The sequence below is a fragment of the Canis lupus genome, chromosome 35 (assembly GCF_048164855.1).
Source record: "Canis lupus baileyi chromosome 35, mCanLup2.hap1, whole genome shotgun sequence".
In the NCBI taxonomy this organism is placed as follows: domain Eukaryota; kingdom Metazoa; phylum Chordata; class Mammalia; order Carnivora; family Canidae; genus Canis; species Canis lupus.
In genome coordinates this window covers 23,179,705-23,199,683 of record NC_132872.1, presented here as the reverse complement: position 1 = coordinate 23,199,683, position 19,979 = coordinate 23,179,705, and the positions used below count along the sequence as shown (strand labels likewise).

General features: G+C 38.1%; 1 long non-coding RNA gene across 9 annotated transcripts in view; it reads left to right on the top strand.

Moving 5' to 3' along the window:
* LOC140624847 (uncharacterized) overlaps window positions 1-19,979 on the top strand; it is a 69,277-nt gene that overhangs the window by 26,275 nt on the left and 23,023 nt on the right. For 2 of the 9 annotated variants that reach the window (XR_012024292.1, XR_012024286.1), the window contains exons 6-8: window positions 634-871; window positions 3,800-3,908; window positions 8,713-8,858. The exons of 4 other annotated variants lie outside the window; for them this stretch is intronic. This is a non-coding gene — a long non-coding RNA (uncharacterized lncRNA). Of the gene's footprint in view, window positions 1-633; window positions 872-1,417; window positions 1,552-3,799; window positions 3,909-8,712; window positions 8,859-19,979 lie in introns of those variants that run through there. 3 more of the 9 variants (XR_012024288.1, XR_012024287.1, XR_012024291.1) reach the window with 2 other exon arrangements.

Genomic DNA, 19,979 nt, shown 5'->3' with positions numbered 1-19,979 from the left:
CTTGCTTACTTAGATCTTTGCTCAAATATATTTTTTTTCAGGGACCTTGTGTGACTATTCTATTCCCTTTTTTCTAGCATTCATGCCTGCTTGGCAATCTGTTATGGGAACATCTATCTACTGTCTACCCCGCTGGAAAATGAGTTACGTGACATTAGAGATTTTGCCTGTTGTGAACACGGATGGATGTATTCCTAGTGTCTGGAATGGTGTCTGATATATATTTGGTGTATAATAAGTATTTGTGAGATGGATGAATGAATGAACAAATGAGAGCAATACAAAATAATAGTTACGGTCAAAGAAAGTTGGGCAAATGAGTTTATAGGTGTTTCTTGAGAATATATCCCCAATACAGATTTTCATGATATGAGTGATTGATTTATCTGAATTGGACTTGGCAGGAATAAAAAGATGGAGGGAAGGAAAGAATGGGGAGCAGAGATGGTATAGAGGTGGGGAGACAAAAAATGGAGTAAAGATCAAGATGAAAAGTAGTATAGTTATTTGTCAACTGTCCTGAGACAGAAGATTCAGTTAAGCCTGAAACAGTCAGTGTCTTTGGTGGAAATCCATGGAAAGATTGCATGATTAATTTTATTTTTTTTTAAATTTTTTATTTATTTATGATAGTCACACACAGAGAGAGAGAGGGAGAGAGAGAGAGGCAGAGACACAGGCAGAGGGAGAAGCAGGCTCCATGCACCGGGAGCGGGAGCCCGACGTGGGATTCGATCCTGGGTCTCCAGGATCACGCCCTGGGCCAAAGGCAGGCGCTAAACCTCTGAGCCACCCAGGGATCCCGCATGATTAATTTTAAGGGTTTCCCTGACCAGCAATAAAGATGTGAAGCGGATTTTCAAGGAACTTGGTAAGTGGGTAAGGAGATTTTGTTGACATGCTCAAGGCAGGAATTGAAAAAAATAATCAAAGGTCCTGGAGAAACAGAGGAGAACTGATAAGATCACAAGAAGACACTGAACTCCATGGGGGCATCCCAGGAGTTTTCAGAGGTAATTTGAAATCACATGAAATTTTTACTTCGTGGGGTGACTCACCTACCCCTGGAGTAAGATGTGGCTCTATTGTAAAGAAAGAAGAAAAGACTAGGATTTGTTCTGGGTGCACACTAAAATTGGCAGTGTTGATAGAGGAAGATGTTCCACAATGGAAGTAGTTCTGTGTCTTACCCATCCTTCTAACTGTGAGTATTTAGGAAGAATCTTGATTTTGACCAAAACCAAGCTATCAGGAGTTGTGAAATCCAAGCACCTCTTTCCAGTTGTACCTCTCCATTAGTTGGAATAAAGAGGTTGGCTGTGAGCTGTCAGTTTTTTTCTTGTCATATAGCTGGTGATTCATTAGGATTTTCCAGAGAGAATTACATAAATTAACTTCTTGTTTTCATGCATGTCAGTGCTATGGGAAGTCTTCATGTGACCTGCAGCATTGAGGTTGCCCTCTGAGAAGGTTTTAATATGTCTGACTCATTTGTCTATGCATTCTTCACATAACCTTAGCATGGCAGGCCTGAAGTGGGAATGCTTATGCTAAAAGCTAAGGTAAAGGTAATTTTTTCTTTTTAATTAGTGAGATACATGTTTAATCTTCCTTTCCTTTTGTGTTATATGGATTTGTTTTGGTGTGTAAGAGTAAGAACAATGAGATCCAATGGACTTAATTGGGTCATTGGTTCACACTGACCTGTGTTCTAACCTTGAGAAATTCCTGAAGGTTTTTTTTTTTTTTTTTTTCCCAATAGGAAATAGATAAATAGCTATGAAATTACTCATGGTGTAGGAAGCTATTACATACAGGGCATCCTCATGAATATCGAAATGTGTTCTTGACCCGGGTCCACTTTTCACTGTAGGATTTCTTAGCTCTGTTTTTTTTTTTTTCTTTGCATTTAATAACTTTCCAAAGCCAAAAGATACATCCTTTTGTTAACAAAAATTCTGTAGGGCACACAATAAAGTAAAATAATAATACAGGTTTAGGCTGCGAGGATAGTCACCGTGGAAAAACTATGATCAAGTTTCTAATTTTCTCCATTATCTAGGTCAGTAAGGAAAATAGTTTCCCCACTTTGTTTCCTCTTTGTTCCAAACTCAGTTTCTAGAGATTTGTAGAGTTGCAGGTTTTCTCATTGTGACACAAAGATTAACCATTTTGGCAATCATCATCTAAATTAAAATGGGTGATACAAAAAGTTCAGATCAAGAAATACACAATGCAGCTTAATGATTGAAGACTCAGTCTTGAAACCACTGGGATTGAAATTTCATGGCCTCTGCGGATGACTCACTGCTTAGCTGTGTCATGAGTTTCATTTTGAAATGAAATACACTGTGTGGTTTCATTTGAGGCTTTGTGTTGATGCAAAAAGGAAATGAGCCCATATTGGGAAGTTAGGTTGAAATACATATAATTAATGATGAAAAAGTGTCAAGCTGTTGTCTGGCCATTCTTCTCACCTCTGTTCTGGCATTACCAGGTTGTTCTGTAATCATCTGTCTGTCCCTCCAACTTGTCTGAGAACTCACAAAGAGCAGGAACTGGGTCAAGCAAATAGAAGGTGCTCAATGAACAAGTCAACATGAGTTTTATGGGAGTGAAATCCTTAGCTCAAATCTTACTGCGTAATTGTCGATGAAGAGACTCTTTTCATCTTCAGTGCATTTACACACTGGACTTAAGCACAATCTTGTTTATAGAAGCTATTTTACAGTATTATTTTCACAGTAATACTCACATTCCCAAACCTGGATATTCTCTTGAAACCCATGGGGAAGGAGGTGTGGGGAATGGAGAAAGGATAGTAGAAACAAAGAGAATGAAAAATGGAGTAAGATTAATTATTTTACATTATTTTTTAGTTGAGGGGAGATTATTTTAAGGTTAATTTTAAATTATTTCAATTTACCTCCAAATTCTTGGAAGATGTATGATGTCTCAGACTCTGTTCTAAGGATACTAGTCTTGGTGTCTGATTTCAAGGAATTTATATTCTTGTGATGAGGAGGGAGGAAAAAGGTGTTTTGAGTAACAAAGAAACTAGAGAGGAAGAAAACACTCTATGTGATAAAATATGTAACTGAATTTTGAAGTGGTACTATTTAGTCTTTAGAGACATAAACTTTTAAGTCAGTCCAGGACTGAGACTGGTTCTACCACCACCGTTGAGCTCTGAGACTACAATTACTTATGTGCAAAATGGGAATGATAATAACAATGCACTAGACGGTTTTTATGAGAATTAAATAATATCATTCATATATGTTGTGCACCCAACACTGAGCAGCAGATCAATAATGATTAAATGTGAGAATGGAAAGGGCTAGAAAATAGTTCGAGTAACTGAGTTCATTTTAAAGTTTCTGTTGCAAATTCATGTAAAATATAATGTTTTCTTGTGGGTTGGCATTTGTGCTCTAGACCAATCCAAATCACTATGTAATTGATAGTCACTGAAAATAAACATGGAAATCAGAACTTCATGCTGAAAACTTTACTGAAGTAAATATCTTGAACCTTGCTCTTAAAAGAATACACATCAGAGTACAGAGAGCTGCTTCATTTCTGATGACCAAAAAAGACTATTGTCCAAATTATAACCACACAGTCCAAGAGAGATATATGTACTTTCCATCTGTACTTATTAGAGAATAAGTTTGGGATTCTGGAAGAATTGGAATAAGTGCTATAGAGAGGACCTGGAGAAATTGTTGAAGTTTGGTAACTTTTCAAAACTGAATTTCCATTTTCTGACCTACATGAACATTTCCCTTTCTTTTAGACTATGAACTCCAAACCTTTGTTGGGGAGAGCCTCTTTTTCTCTGTCTTGGTTAGCCATTTGCCTTAGGATTATTGAGTTCCATGTGAATTCTGAGTGTCTCCTGAAGGGTAAGTCTGGCCTTTTTTTCTACTTTATAAGGTAGCCTTTTTTTTTTTTCCTTGTCAAGAACATTGTTCTAGATTCTGTTACTGCTCATTTCCTCTTGGTTTTGCTCCATTCTCTAGGTCCTACCTTTCCTCCAACTTTAATCTTTCCTCCTCTGCCCACAAATATGGTGAGGGCCCTTCCTATCCTGAAATATCCTCCTCTGACCCTGCTACTCGAGCAGCTAGTACTTATCTTCTGTTACCACCAAACTTCTCAGAGTACAAATTCTGCTTTCACTTCTTGCTCGTGCATTCATTTCTTAACCTCTTGTACTATGACTTCCACCTCTACCTTGCACCCCTCTATGAAACTACAAGGTCACCAGGTAATTTGTGGAAATTTCACTTCTTGGAACTTTCTCCTGCTATGGCCTCCTTGATACCATGGTCTGCTGGTTCTTTAATCTTTCTGAGAACTTCTACCTCCTTCACTAGTTGCTTTCCTCTGCTCCTTCTGCTCATCCACTCACATTGCTTTGCACAAGAATTTCCTCGATCTCTTTGCCCTTCATCTCAAAATCTCTTTCCTGATGATTCCCAAACCTAACAATTTCCAACTGTTGTTAGTTAGGGTTTTCTTAAACAATCAGTCAGAATTTCAAACTCAGCATATTTAAAACTAAGCTCATTAACTTAGCACTTGAAAAAACTCCAACCTCTGTCTTCATTTTGTTTTTATTAGTGACAATAGTACTAATGAGTCATTCTTCACAACTCAAGAAAATTTTTATTCTTACTTCTCATGCTCCATGCATAATACATTCGATTCTATATTCTTTCTATTTTGGAGTCAGGTAAATCTGGGTTCAGATCATGGTTTTGCTACTTACTACCCTTTTGGCCTTGAGAAAATTATTTAAGTTCATGGCATCCTTATCTATAAAATGTGGATCATAACATCTCCCTAGATAGCTAGTTGAGAGGATTAGATAAAAGCTGCACATTTTATACTTACTACTCAATAAATAGTAATCCTATTCTTTTCCCTGATCCTAGTTATAAGGGGGTTCATACTCACCTTTTTTCTATTAATGGACTAATTCTTATCAAGGTACTTCACGTAGTTCCCCACACATAGTTGTTATTCACATGTTTTTTCTCCTTCCTTCCTTTTGTTATATTGTCTCCTCAGTTCAGACTCACATTGCTTCTTGTCTGGACAATTGATGTGGCTCCTGCCCTGGACATTGGGATTTACCTTGCACACTGCTGGCTGATTCACCTTCCTGAGGCATGCTCTGGGTAGACCACTTTCCTACTCAGAAATCTCCACTGCTTCATTATTTCCCAGAAAATGAAGTAGCAAAACCTATAGTTTAAGTCACATTCAGAGACATATGTGTCATGATTTTCCTACACATGGCGTCTGTTTTGGCCAAGTGGTACCACTCTTTCTTTCAACATGTCCTGATGTTTTTGTTCTCTTGCCTTTCCTCCTGGGTCTGGAATGATATCTAAACAGTCTCCATCTGCCAAATCCATTTCTAACATGATGCATAAGACTAGAGCTTTTCGAGACTGTGTCTATTTAATATATCTGTTTTTGAAATACCTAGTCTAGCCGACCCTCAATCCGTTTGGCTTAATTAAAATAGTAAAACTGACGTACAGAGCCATTTGTGAAAGTGAATGTCTTATAGACAACAGAACCACTATTTGTGAGAGAAGAAAGATTGAAGAGGAATAAGAAGAAGAAAAAAAGAAATGGAGTTCATTTAGGGAATGAGGTATTTCTTTTTTCTTTGGGTCAGAAAAGTAGGGAATGCAGAGAAGTATGAGTCCCAGGAAAAGTAGCAAGAACTAGGATTATGCGAACAGGGTGAGGGGGCTTTGAAAGCAGTCTCTGTTCTAATCTCATTGTAATCTTGGCTTACAATAATGATTAACATTCCAAGACAGAAGATATGGTGGCAAACTGCCCTGTATTTAAAAACAGAGGAAACGCCCTGGAAAGAATGAGATGCGGTAAAGAGAGGAAGTGACAACGTACTGGAAAGGCTAGCTATAAGTCATCACAGGGGGACCCTAAATCCCAGCATGTGTCAGGCAGGCTGATGTGATCCTGATACCATTCATGTCACTGGGGAAGAGCCACTTGTCACTTTGACACAAGCAATGATAAATCAGTCTAAATACTTGGAAGGGTCTAAGTGCTGAGTACATGGTGGTGCTCAATAAAAGCCTGTTATTGATGGGCTGCAGTTTGTGACAGGGCTTCTCTAGGGTGAGATCCAAGAGTAAGTAGGGGAAGCACTTCAAAAGCTGCTTAGGTGTGCCAGATTGCTCAGTAACATCGGGACAAATAGGCCTGCCTTGGCTAAGATATGACCAGAGGCATATTTTATGCTTCCAGGGGCTGTTTGTTTCATAACTTTAAATCATAAATGAGAACTTGATGTCTTCCAGGAAGATCTTTAAGCAGACAAATTAAGTATGAATTTAAGGAATTCTCTGAGGGGCGCCTGGGTGGCTCAGTCAGTGAGGTGTTTGGCTCTTGGTTTCAGCTCAGGTCATGATCTCAGGGTCGTGAGATCGAGCCCCAGGTCAGGTTCTGAGCCCAGCGTGGAGTGTGCTTTTCCCTCTCCCTCTGTTTCCTCCTGCTCCCTCTAAAATAAATAAATAGAAATCTTTGAAAAAGTAATTAGGAAGTTCTTTAAGATCAGAAGTAGCAGTTTATCCCTGACGAGGCCTTTCTTCTAGTTCAGACACCTTACATCTATGTGTTTGAAAAGTTCCATGTCATCATGAATTTGTTGGAAAAGGAATACTTAATACATATTTTAAGGCATAATATGGAATGTCAATAGTTTCATTGAGCACATTTGGAAAATCAGAAGAAATCGTTGACAGAGTGTGCTTTTGGAGAATTCCGCAGAAATTGCTTGGGCGTTCAGGGTTAGTGAGGGCTCTGGCCGTGACTGTCACCCCTCCTACAGATTTGTGTGTCTTAGATTTGGAAACCTGCTAATAACTCAGGAGAAATATACCCATCATTTACCATCAAACATACTATCATAAATACAGCAAGCAAAGACCAAGGAAATGGCCAAATTATTAATACTGATGTTTTAATTCAAATGATTAACTTAATTCTCCCTAATGGTTCTTCACACTTTCAGAGCCACACAAATGAGTTATTTGAGATGCTTTTCACTTGCTTTTCTGTTTCACTCTTGTCTGGTAGTATAGAGGCTTCATTCTCTGAGGGGGAGTCTAAGATTGCCTTTGAGGAAAACTTGAAGCAATTTCTATTTAGCCTTTTTGGCTGTGCTTTTCATTGAATTTGGTGCTCTTCTTTAAACTTTGCATGATTGGGTTTTAAATACTTCTGCCAGCATCATGGTCTCTGACAATTATTATTCCAGGATTTCATGAACAGAGGTCACAAAACTTAACTAAATCTCCAAAATACTAAGGAAAATACTTTAAGTTAGAATGTGAGAACAGACGATGATTGCTTTCTGTTGATTTACTGCTCATTTGACAGGATATTGCAATCAGGCTTTCTACTATTAGCTTCGTGTGGGAAAACTTAGGAACCGCTCCATAGATGTCACATCTGTGGACAATTTCAGGTTTTTCTGAATTTCCCTTATTATCGTCTGCATTTTCACTGGTTTCAAGTTTGCTCATCAAATTTCCTGTTTTTAACCACTGATCCATGCTCCCAGTTGAATATACAGTTTGAAACTATTCACTTGAGAAAGTTAAATGTAGTATAACTTTACAACACAAAAAGACCTCAGAATTTGGGGTTATTTTGTGTTATGGGAGAATTTGCTGTTTAGAGAAAGAACTAAACATAGATATGTATTTGTAAAAGATATTTTAATCTTATAATTGCAGTGCTCATGGGAATTGTGTGTGTGTGTGTGTGTGTGTGTGTGTGTGTATACGAAAGTTAGAAAAACTCCACTGATTCTTAATGGGACAGACTCATTTAAAGAATGCATCGAGTGTAAAGACTATGGACTTGCCTAGACTATTGCTGTTCTTTCTACCAGATAATGACACTACCTTAAGCCATTTTCACATTAGATATGTTTTCAGCTTTCCTTCCTGAAGGAGTCCTGTTTGTACTACATGATGTTGGCCACTTTGATTGGAGAAGTGATGGTAACTCGATCAGCTTAGACCAACCAAATACTCTTTTCCATAATTAGGGAATTGGGATTGAAACTTTCTGGTTTAAGCCGGATCCATTTTCTTATAGTCAAATTTCTACGAGAACGCCAATCTCCCCTTAGGTGGACATAGTACTAACCTGCAGTTACTTTAGAAAAGAAGTACTGGCCAACGATACCCATTAATACCCCCTGAGGTATGGAGAACATTCTCCTCCTTGAAAAGCGAATACAGGCCATTATGTATTTTCATGGTTTGTTTTTATTTTATACTCTTCTGACTCTTCTTTCAGGCTTTTGTTTGTCAATTCTTCTTGCAAATTTGGTGAGGATAATCATGATTCTATCCAGTTCTGTGCCTTCTGGGTCCATACTTTCTATACTGGTCCTTCTGAACTTTTTAGTTGAAAGTGTAGCACAGAGACATCTGATCATTGAGAACATACCTATTTTCCAACATACCCTGGCAGAGATGTAACCTTTTTCCTTTTGTTCACCTGTGATGACGTTGGAGTTTTCCAAAAGGAACTTCGGCAGAAACTAAGGGTGGGGTATGGTGGGTGTGGAAGGGTGGGATGATGAAAGAGTAGAAATCAACGAATTCATGTGGTACAGAGTTCTAATGTGTCTCTTATTTCCAGCCAAGATCCACTGTGGCTAGGACAGCTTTGGCGCAGGTAGCCCCCGGTTCCTGGACTAGTTTTAAAGTAGTCTATATGTTTGAATGAGGGTGAAATTAAAGAAAAGAAGATGCTAAAAGCACAAACTATGGAAGAAGAAAAAACAGGTAAATGGGATTTCATCAAAGTTAAAAACTCTTGTGCTTCAAATGACACTACCAGGAAAATAAAAGGACAGCCAATGGAACGGGAGGACATGTGTGAAAGATATAAGCATAGAAAAGATGCTCAATATTATTAGTCATTAGGAATATGCAAATCAAACCCACAATGAGATACCACTTCTCATCCAGGAGGATGGCTAAAATCGAATTAAAAAAACCCAGACAATAACAAGCTTGTACATGTGCATATGTGTGAGTGCATGTATGTTTGCATTTTTTTGCTGGACTGTTTCTGTTACTTTACATAAACGGGGGCACATGGAACATGAATTATATTTGGGTTTTGCTGTCCTAGCCCTTTATAGTTTACTCTGACCTTTACCACGTATCATCATCTATCTCATTTGGTCCTTATAGCTATGTAAGGTGGGCGGAGTAGTTCATTATTTTTCCTTTCTTAAAGATGAAGGTCAGGGTCAGAGATGTGAAGGTATTTGCCCAACTTATCCAATAAATGGTTAAACTAGGACTTAAACCCAGATTCTTTTTACAAGAACCCATGCTCCTTCTTGGATAGGACTGCATGACATTTCATTGCAATGTCTGGATAACTTAGAAATAGTGCATTCACCAGATGTCAGGGTTTCTGGCTGCAACGTTTGTCACCCTATTGATGGCCAGGTTAATCTGCCTGGCTTTTTTCCTTTCTCTCTCTTTTTTTTTCCCTGCTCTACTGAATCCCTCCTGAAGCTGTGTACTTGGTTGAAGAGGATAACCTTCTCTGACAGAGGACGACTGTTCTTCACTGTGTCATTTGTTTTCTTTAAAAAAAAAAATGATAATGGATTTTAAAGGATATGTTAAAACATACTTCTAATATTTTCACATTTTCTTGGCACCTGAAAATGAAGCTAGTGAACTAGATATTTTCAAAATGCTTCCAGCTCAGGAATTCCATGACCTTTCCCTCACTGATAATGCAAAGCTGGTAAACTTCACCTCTTTCTGGGATATTGGTTTAGGAGACTTGGTGGTTGTAAATGATGCCTAACAGTTTTTAAGTTATCTGCATGATCTTTAGATAACAATAAATTAAGTTTCAGATTCTGTCAATATTTCCTTTACAACTCAAGAGCCAGTGATCTTATAGAGCAGTTGCAGCACTTAAAAAAAAAAAATATTGCCAACTCTTTGCCTTTTTTTCCTCTCTTCTTTTGAAACAGGCTATAGATGTATTGGCATTGCTCTCTCTTCATTGACCTTGTGGGAAATGATCATCCTTCCATTTTCCCAAGAATTGAAAATATATTTCTCAGAAAGAAGAGGGCTGGAACTAAAGTGGTGGGCTGAATTAAGCATAGAAAGTCAAAATATATGGGAATATGTTGAGAAATGAGAGAGTCAATTTTAGGACAGCTTATTTTTAGCCATTTTCCTTTTGCTGTCTCTATAAAGGCCACAGAGAGTCAAGAGAAGTGGTTCTCCGACCAAGTGATAGTTCAGAGATACAGCCCATAACGAGAAAGAAGAGTACGAAATTTCTTTGAAAAGTATGAAGAACTAGTCAAATGTACCATACTAAATTTCCAACCCAGTCTTGTAGAGCCAGGAAACTAACTTTAGTTTCTACAGAGGTGCTTCTTACAGAGGCTGTTTCTAAGATGTGTCTGCAGGTCAGCTAGTGCTTAATTCCATAAGAGAGATAATACCTATTTCATCAAAGTATATTATGAAGGGTTTATTCTGATTAGTCAGACCTCATTTATTTTATTTCACGAAATGTACATATTTCTCTTTCCTGATAATAAAAAATAAAATGTAAAAACTCATGAAAAAAGTAAAGTTAGGGGCACCTGGGTGGCTCAGTCAGTTAAGTGTCTGACTTGGGCTCAGGTCATGATCTCTGGGTCCTGGGATTGAGCCCTGCGTTGGGCTCCCCACTCCGTGAGGAGCCTGCCTCTCCCTCCCCCTGTGCCCCTCCCCCTGCTCATGCTCACTTTTGCTCTCTCTCTCTCTCAAATAAGTAAATAAAATCTTTTTTTTTTTTTAAAGAAAAGTAAAGTTAAATATCTGAAGAAGTACATAGTTTTTCAAAAATCTTTTAGAGGGATTGTGAACTAAAAAAGTCTGAAACCATGATGCAAGAATATGTGGCACTAACACAATTGGGGCTGACCATTGTTTCACAATATCATGGGGCTTTGGAATATTTTATAACTTAAATTTTCAAAAGATGATTTTCTCATAGCTGTTCCATAGAACATATTTCAATGAAGGTTGAATATAGTTCTTCAAATCTGTAATATCTTCAAACATACTGTTACTATTTGGTATTTACTATTTACTTGAATGTATGAATATATTAAACATTCTGCTAAGCACTTTTCACATAAAATCCTATGTAACGGCACCATGATCTCCCTCCTGTCTTCACTGAGGGAAGGAATTGGCAAAAACGGTGTATGTCTAAGTTGTACAACCTCTTTCGAGACATATGCATATATAGAAATAATTGCAACAGTCAAGCTAATGAACATATCTATCATTTCATGTAGTCACCATTTCCTTCCTTCTTTTTTTTTTTGGTTTTATTTTTAAGTAATCTCTACACTCAACTGGGGCTTGAACTCGCAATCCTGGAGATCAAGAGTTGCATGCTCCACTGACTAAGCCAGCCAGGTGCCCCCTCCTTTCCTTCCTTTCTTTCTTGTGGTGAGAATACTTAAGATCTACCCTCTTAGCAAATTTCAAGTATACAATACAGTGCTGTTAACCACATTGACACTACCGTACATTAGATCTTCAGAACTCATTCATCTTGTCTAATTGAAATGTACCTTTGGAACAACATCTTCCCATTTCCCCCTCCCCTGAGTCCCTGGAAACCACCATTATACTCTCTATTTTAACAAATGTGGCTATTTTATTTATTTTATTTTTTTATAAATTTATTTTTTATTGGTGTTCAAGTTGCCAACATACAGAATAACACCCAGTGCTCATCCCATCAGGTGCCCCCCTCAGTGCCCGTCACCCATTCACCCCCACCCCGTGCCCACCTCCCTTTCCACCACCCCTTGTTCATTTCCCAGAGTTAGGAGTCTCTCATGTTCTGTCTCCCTTTCTGATATTTCCCACTCATTTTTTCTCCTTTCCCCTTTATTCCCTTTCACTATTTTTTATGTTCCCCAAATGAATGAGACCATATAATGTTTGTCCTTCTCCGATTGACTTATTTCACTCAGCATAATACCCTCCAGTTCCATCCACGTCGAAGCAAATGGTGGGTATTTGTCGTTTCTAATGGCTGAGGAATATTCCATTGTATACATAGACCACAGCTTCTTTATCCATTCATCTTTCGATGGACACCGAGGCTCCTTCCACAGTGTGGCTATTGTGGACACTGCTGCTAGAAACATCGGGGTGCAGGTGTCCCTGCGTTTCACTGCATCTGTATCTTTGGGGTAAATCCCCAGCAGGGCAATTGCTGGGTCATAGGGCAGCTCTATTTTTCACTCTTTGAGGAACCTCCACCCAGTTTTCCAGAGTGGCGGCACCAGTTCACATTCAAATGTGGCTATTTTAGATTCCACATATATGTGAGATCATGAATTATTTGTTTCTCTGTGTCTGGCTTATTTCACTTAGTATAAATGTCCTCCAGGCTCACTTATGTTGTCATAAATGTTAGGATTTCCTTCTTTTTCAAGGCTGAACAAATATTCCATTGTATATACACTCACCACTTTTGCTTTATCTATTCATCCATCAACGGACATTTAGTTTGTTTGTATATCTTGGCTGTTGTGAATAATGCTACAATGTACGTAGGAGAATAGATATCTCTGAGATATTGATTTCATTTCCCTTGGATAAATATATGCAGCAGTGGGATTGCTGGATCATGAGGCAGTTCTATTTTTAATTTTTTTTTTAAGATTTTATTTATTCGTGAGAGACACAGAGTGAGAGAGAGAGAGAGAGAGAGGCAGAGACACAGGCAGAGGGACAAGCAGGCTCCATGCCGGAAGCCTGATGTGGGACTTGATCCCGGGTCTCCAGGATCATGCTCTGGGCCGTAGGCAGGTGCTAAACCACTGGGCCACCCAGGGATAGCCTGTTTTTAATTTTTTGAAGAATATCCTTACTGTTTTTCATAATGGCTATGCTAATTTACATTCTCACCAAATTGTGCAATGGTTTCCTTTTCTGCACATTTTCACCAACATTTGTTATCTCCTGTCTGATAGTCATTCTAGCCGGTGTGAAAATTCTCACCTGTTTTCATTATAAATAAATAAAAACATTGTGGTTTTGATTTGCATTTCCTTGGTGATTAGTGATATTGAGAAGTTTTATCATATACCTCTGGCCCTTTATGTGTCTTTTATTTTTATTTTTGAGAAAGGTCTATTGACGTCCTTTGCCCATTTTTAAACCTTTTTTTCTATTGAGGTATATGAATTACTTATATATTTTGAATTTTAACTCCTTGTCAGATATGTGGTTTGTAAATATTTTCTCCGTAGATTGCCTCCGTAGATTGCCTTTCATTTTGTTCATGGGTTCCTTTGCCATGCAGAAGCTTTCAGCTTGATGTAATCCCACATGTCTTTTGCTTTTGTTGCCTGCTTCTTGTGTCACGTTTAAAATATTATTGCCTATAACAATGTTAAGGAGTTTTTTCCTTATGCTTTCTTCTAATATTTTAAAAGTTTCAAGTCTTATGCTTAAGTCTAATAATCCATTTAAGTTGATATTTGTAGATAGGATGAGATAAGAGTCCATTTTCTGTCTTCTGCATTTGGATATTTAGTTTTCCCACCATGGTTTACTGAAGAGACTATCCTTCCCTCACTGTGTTCTCTTGATACCTTTGTTGAGGATCCGTTGATCATAGATAAGTGGACTTATTTCTGGGCATTCTGTTCTGTTCCATTGGTGTATATATCTGTTTTTATGTCAGTACCATACTATTTTGGTTACTATAGCTTTGTAATATGTTTGGAAATCAGTGAGTGTGATGTCTTGAGCTTGTTCTTCTTACTCAAGATGGTTTTGACTATTCAGGATCTTTTGTAATTCTACATGAATTTTAGATTGTTTTTCTACTTCTATTTTATTTATTTATTTATTTATTTATTTATTTATTTATTTATTTATTTTAAAAGATTTTATTTATTTATTCATGAGAGAAACAGAGAGACAGAGAGGCAGAGACACAGGCAGAGGGAGAAGCAGGCTCCATGCAGGGAGCCCGACGTGGGACTTGATCCCGGGTGTCCAGGATCACGTCTTGGGCTGAAGGCAGGGCTAAACTGCTGCGCCACCCGGGCTGCCCAAGAAGTAGTATTTTGATGGTGATTGCATTGAATCTGTAGATCACTCTGAATAGGATGGACATATTAACATACGAACAATACTATTTCTTACCATATGCACGAAATGTCTTTCCATTTGTGTCTTTTAAAATTTACTTCACTGATGTTTTATACTTTCAAATGTATAAGACTTTTACCTCTTTGGTTAAGTTTATCCCTAAGTATTTTGTTCTTTTTGTTGCACTGTGAAAGAGATTGCTTTTTCAATTTACTTTTTGGATTGATGTTTGTATACAGAAATATAACTGATCTTCGTCTATTGGTTTTGTATCCTATAATTTTACTGAATTGTTTATTAGTTCTAACCATTTTTTTTGGTTAAGCTTTTAGAGTTTTTACACATGTGATCTTGTCATCTGCAGATAAAAGATACTTTTACTTTTTCCTTTCTGAGTTGGATGGCTTATTTCTTTTTCTTGTCTAATTGCTCTGGCTAGGACTTCTACTATCTACTATTATGTTAAAAAGAAATTATGAGAGTGGGCATCCATGCTGGTAACAGATCTTAGAGGAAAAGCTTTCAGTGTTTTCCTATTGATTATAATATTAGCTGTGGGCTTTTCATAGATGGTATTTATTGTGTTGAGGTAAGTTCCTTTTATTACTATTTTTTTCAAAGTTTTAATCATGAATATGTATTGAATTTTGTCAAATGCTTTTTCTGTGTCTATTAAAATGATCATGTATTTTTTTCCCCTTTCATTTGGTTACTGTGGTGTATTACACTGATTGATTAGCATTTGTTGAGCCATTTTTGCTTCCCAGGATTAAATCCCACATAGTCCTGATTTATGATGCTTTTAATGTGCTGTTGCATTTAGTTTGCTAGTATTTTACTGAGGATTTTTGCATCTATGTTCATCAGAGATATTGGCATTAATTTTCTCTTCTTTTAGTATCGTTGGTTTTGGTTTTAGGGTGATGCTGGCTTCATATAATGAGTTAGGAAATGTTCCCTCTTCTTTTTTTGGGGATGAGTTTAAGAAAGATTAGTAATAATTCTTTTTTGAATGTTTGGTAGAACTTACCTATGAAATCATCTGATCCTGGGCTTTTATTTGTTGGAAGATTTTTTTAAAGGTTTTTATTTATATATTTGACAGAGAGAGAGAGAGAGAGAGAGAGAGAGAGAGTGCACAAGCAGGGGGAGCATCAGGCAGAGGGAGATGGAGCAGCAGACTTCCTGCAGAGCAGGGAGCCCGATGCGGGGCTTGATCCCAGGACACTGGGATCATGATCTGAGCCAAAGGCAAGGCAGACACTTAACCAGCTGAGCCAGCCAGGCACCCTGGAAGATTTTTGATTACTGATCCAATCTCCTTATTTGTTATCAGTCTATTTAGGATTTCTATTTCCTCTTAATTTAGTTTTGATAGGTTGTATGTTTCCAAGAATGTAACCATTTCTTGTAGGTTGTCTCCTTTGTTGGAGTATAATGGTTCATAAGAGTCTCTTATGATTCTTTTAATATTTGAGATACCCATTGTAATATCTCCTTTATTTTCTGACTTTATGTATTTGAGTCTTCCTTTTTTAGCTTTATTGAGGTATAACTGACATAATTATAAGATACTTAGAGTGTACGTCATGATGATTTGACATATGTTTACATTGTGAAAAGATTCCTCCCATCTAATTAATGAACACTTGTGTTAAGAACACTTGTGCATTTGAAGGAGCAGTCCTTTATTCTAGACTTTGTGGACTAGCTTCACTTGTGAGTGCCATTGGGCTAGGGTGCTGCAGCTGGAGGTGGGAGGTGAAGCAGTGAAGCAGTGTGGACTCCGGGCAGCTCTACTAGTCAGCAAAGACTGTGGGGGTCCTTGGTGGGACAAGCTGTGTGTATCCATGGCAGCAGTGAGGGCTGCTGTAGGCCTGGGTAGTTAGAGCTTCTGGGGTTCTCCTGCTCCCCATATACCCATGGGCGAATTTGGGGCCTTCTTCTTGCCCAAACACACCAGGCTGGGGGATAGGGTGATGTAGGTAAAATGCTTTCTTTGCTTTTCTATGTAGCTATCATCAGTTTTTGTGTTCCACTGGGTTGTTGCAGCTTTCTTGTTATACTCTGGAGCTCACCCAGAGCTGGCCTTTTTTTTTTTTTTTTTTTTTTTGTGGGTAGTTTTAAAATTGCTGGTTTTTTTTAGGGGATGAGTACTAGGTCCTTCTAGCCTCCCATCTTGCTGATGTCACCCTTGATAGCACCGTAATCTTAATGAGACTGGAATTATTACTAATTGCGTTGAGAAAAGTAAGGCTCAGAAAAGTTATTAACTTGTCCTAAGAATGTACATAGCAGAAAAGCAATATGAGAATTTTTTTTTTTCAGTTTGACTTAGGGCTCCTATTCTTAACTACTTTTCTTTTCTTTTTTTAAAAAAGATTTTATTTATTTATTCACGAGAGACACAGAGAGAGGCAGAGACACAGGCAGAGGGAGAAGCAGGCTCCCTGCAGGGAGTCCAATGTGGGACTCCATCTGGGACCCCAGGATCACTCCCTGAGCTGAAGGCAGATGCTCAACTGCTGAGCCACCCAGACGTCCCTCTCAACTACTTTTTTTATAACATATCCATGATATTATTCCTGCCTACCTTCCAACTGATTATTTCCATTTGTATAATATTCCTCTGAATATAGGATTATTATTTTTAGTGTCTTGAGTCTTAGGCTGAGTTCTTATGGTAGGCCACTCTGACTTTTAGAATAATGGTTACTGTGTCAATTTGAGTCTATTCAAGGACATATGGGTGTCTAATATTGGGGAAGCCCTGTTGATTTCTCATCAATCTATCCAAACTCATTTACTCATGTAAACTGTTTTGTGTAAGTAATAATTCCACACCAAACCCAGACAGCAGCATTTCTTTTTGGAGTGGGGAGTGAGGATTTGTACTCAAGAATGGTGATAAACTGATAAATGTTCTAAATATTACTGGATCTTTTATGATATTAAATGTTCATACTACCATTAAAGGGAATTAACAGTATGCCAGGCACAGCTAGGATCTATATTCTTAACTATAATACTATTTCACCTCAATGCAGTATTAGCAATAATGTCATAAAACTGAGTAGAGAGAGAATCTGTTCCCATCAGTGTCTTTTGGGAAAGCAATGGACCCAAGCATTATTTTCCTGATTTCATTTAAGTAAATATACTTTGCAGGTGATACTTGTGCTATCACTAGATGTCTGGCCAAGGCAATGACAGAAATTATTTTAGATGCCTCATTTTCTCAATAACCTCTTAAAATAATATAAAAAAATACCTTGTGACTTAGTGACTTGATTTTCTTGGTTAAATAGCAGTGCTGATTTGTTTGTATATATGTATTCACTTCATTGGCCATATATGTAGATTGCTTTGTAAATTAACTTTGTAGGGGATACTGTGGTCTACTACTCAGAGTCCCTGCTTCAAGACTGGGATGCTCCTTCCTTCAGTTCCCTAAAATATTGGCTGCTGACAGCTTTCACCCAAGTCCCTCTCTGGAAATTGTCCTTTCCCAAGACTATGCTGTGTTTGGAAGCTGCCTGCGTCCAATGACTAGGGGATATGCAAAATGTCCCAGGCTCTCTTACCTCAATTTGGAACAACTCTGAGGTGTTATCCCATCTCTGCCCTCCCAATGGCATTTGGTGAAACATCTGTTGTTTCTATATCACAGTTCAATCTCGCCTTCCTCCTAATCCTTCATTCTTTACCCTATTACAGATGTTCAATCTGCAATTGGGGGGAGGAAGAAAGTCTGAATGCAAATCTCCCCTACAGTCTTTTCCTCAGGGAACATGACTTATCATAGCTAAGATAGAGTTTTAATTTTAAACTGATTTCTTCTTGTCACTCATTCAGCATTCTGGTCTGTCTCCCTCCTCCTGACAGTTGTGCACTCTAGGAAATCAAGCTTTTTGATAATCAGTGTAAGTATGATACAAGCAGGAAGGCAAGTTCATGAAAAGTAAAATTTAAGAGAAACTTGGATTCTTGTCAGTCCTTCATCTGCATTAGAATGGTTAGAGATCTTTCCGCATAATGGTACCTGACAGGAAAATTGAAGACATTCATTCAATTAATATTTTGGGTACTTTACATAAGGCATTGTGAAAAATTAAAAACACATTACTCCTGCCTGCAGGAAAAGAAACAAATAACTCTAAAACAAAGTAAGAAGAGGGCAACATTAGTGTTTCTAATAAAGTGTTAGGAGTTCTCTCTCTTTTAAAGATTTTATCTATCTATTCATGAGAGACACACACAGAGAGAGGCAGAGACATAGGCAGAGGGAGAAGCAGGCTCCCTGCAGAGAGACCCCCCGATGTGGGACTCGATCCTGGGTCTCCAGGATCATGCCCTGGGGCTGAAGGTAGACGCTCAACCACTGAGTGACCCAGGCCTCCCTAAAGTGCTAGGAATTCTGATTAGAAAGGAACAGTTTTAGGTAGAGTAATAGAGCGATATCTGAAAAGTGTGATATTTAGAGGATATTGGAGAAGGGCTTAGTATAGCCGAGGACAAGACCTGAGTCAACTCAGCATTTTAAATCAGCTAACTGACTTTTAAAAAGCACCTGATTCTCTGATATTTTGTTAAATATTGTTGGTGCAGTACGAGTCAGTTTGAAGTTAATTGATTTCGCCAATGAACTAGTCATTTAACATTTATGTGGCTTCCCATTCCCATTTTATTCCTTTTATGCTCTGCAAGTTCAAGTGACCATCTCAATAATTTAAAATTCAAAGATTCCTTGGAACTCTGTATGGGATAAATCATGAGAAAATTTAGCAAGGACTTAAGTATGTTCACTTGTGTTGATCAACCATCCACTCTTAGCCCTGGACTCCCCACTTCTTCCTGCCTTAGGGATTCTAACTGTTTTTACTCTGTTAATAAATTTTTTTTTTTTTTACTTTTTTTAAAAAAAAATTTATTTATTTATGATAGTCACAGAGAGAGAGAGAGGCAGAGACATAGGCAGATGGAGAAGCAGGCCCCATGCACCAGGAGCCCGACGTGGGACTCGATCCCGGGTCTCCAGGATCGCGCCCTGGGCCAAAGGCAGGCGCCAAACCACCGCGCCACCCAGGGATCCCAATAAATGGTTTTGTCTGAGTTTATGCTGGAAGCAAAAGATCCGGTGAGGGTGGTTAAAGGAAATGGGTGTCATGGGTTAAAGGAAATGTCAATGAAGTGAGAATCCAAGTGGGTGAATATAGACATTTAACTTCTGTTCCTTTAAATTTGAACTTGAACTTCCCATTTCAAGACAGTGATTTAGTAATCTAAGTTGGAATCAGTTCTGCATTAATGCTTATTGAGAGATGTCCCATTCCTGAGCAGAACAGGAGGGTTCAACAAGCAACCCCTCAACCAAAAAGTAATCTTTGAGATTTTCCCCCAAGATTGTTTCTGGACTTCTCATATATTTTTTAGGGTTTATCTGCATGCAAAACAGCCTTAGGAGCCTCACCAGATCCGTGGATTTGCCATTTATTTTGCTTTGTGGCCACAAATAGAAATCCTTGAATCTATCGGTGAATGCAAGTCAGTGGTGGTTTGCTAGCTGAAGGAACACACGAGGAATGAATAGCCAACTTACCTAATTCACATGTTATTTTAGTTCTTTCTTTTATTTTACCTAAGCTTTTATTGAGATTGTAGTTTTGGAAAACATGGCAGGGGTAGGGACAGGTAAGGGTTGCAGAGTAGAAAGAAGAAAAACTTCTGATTGAAAATAAAGCT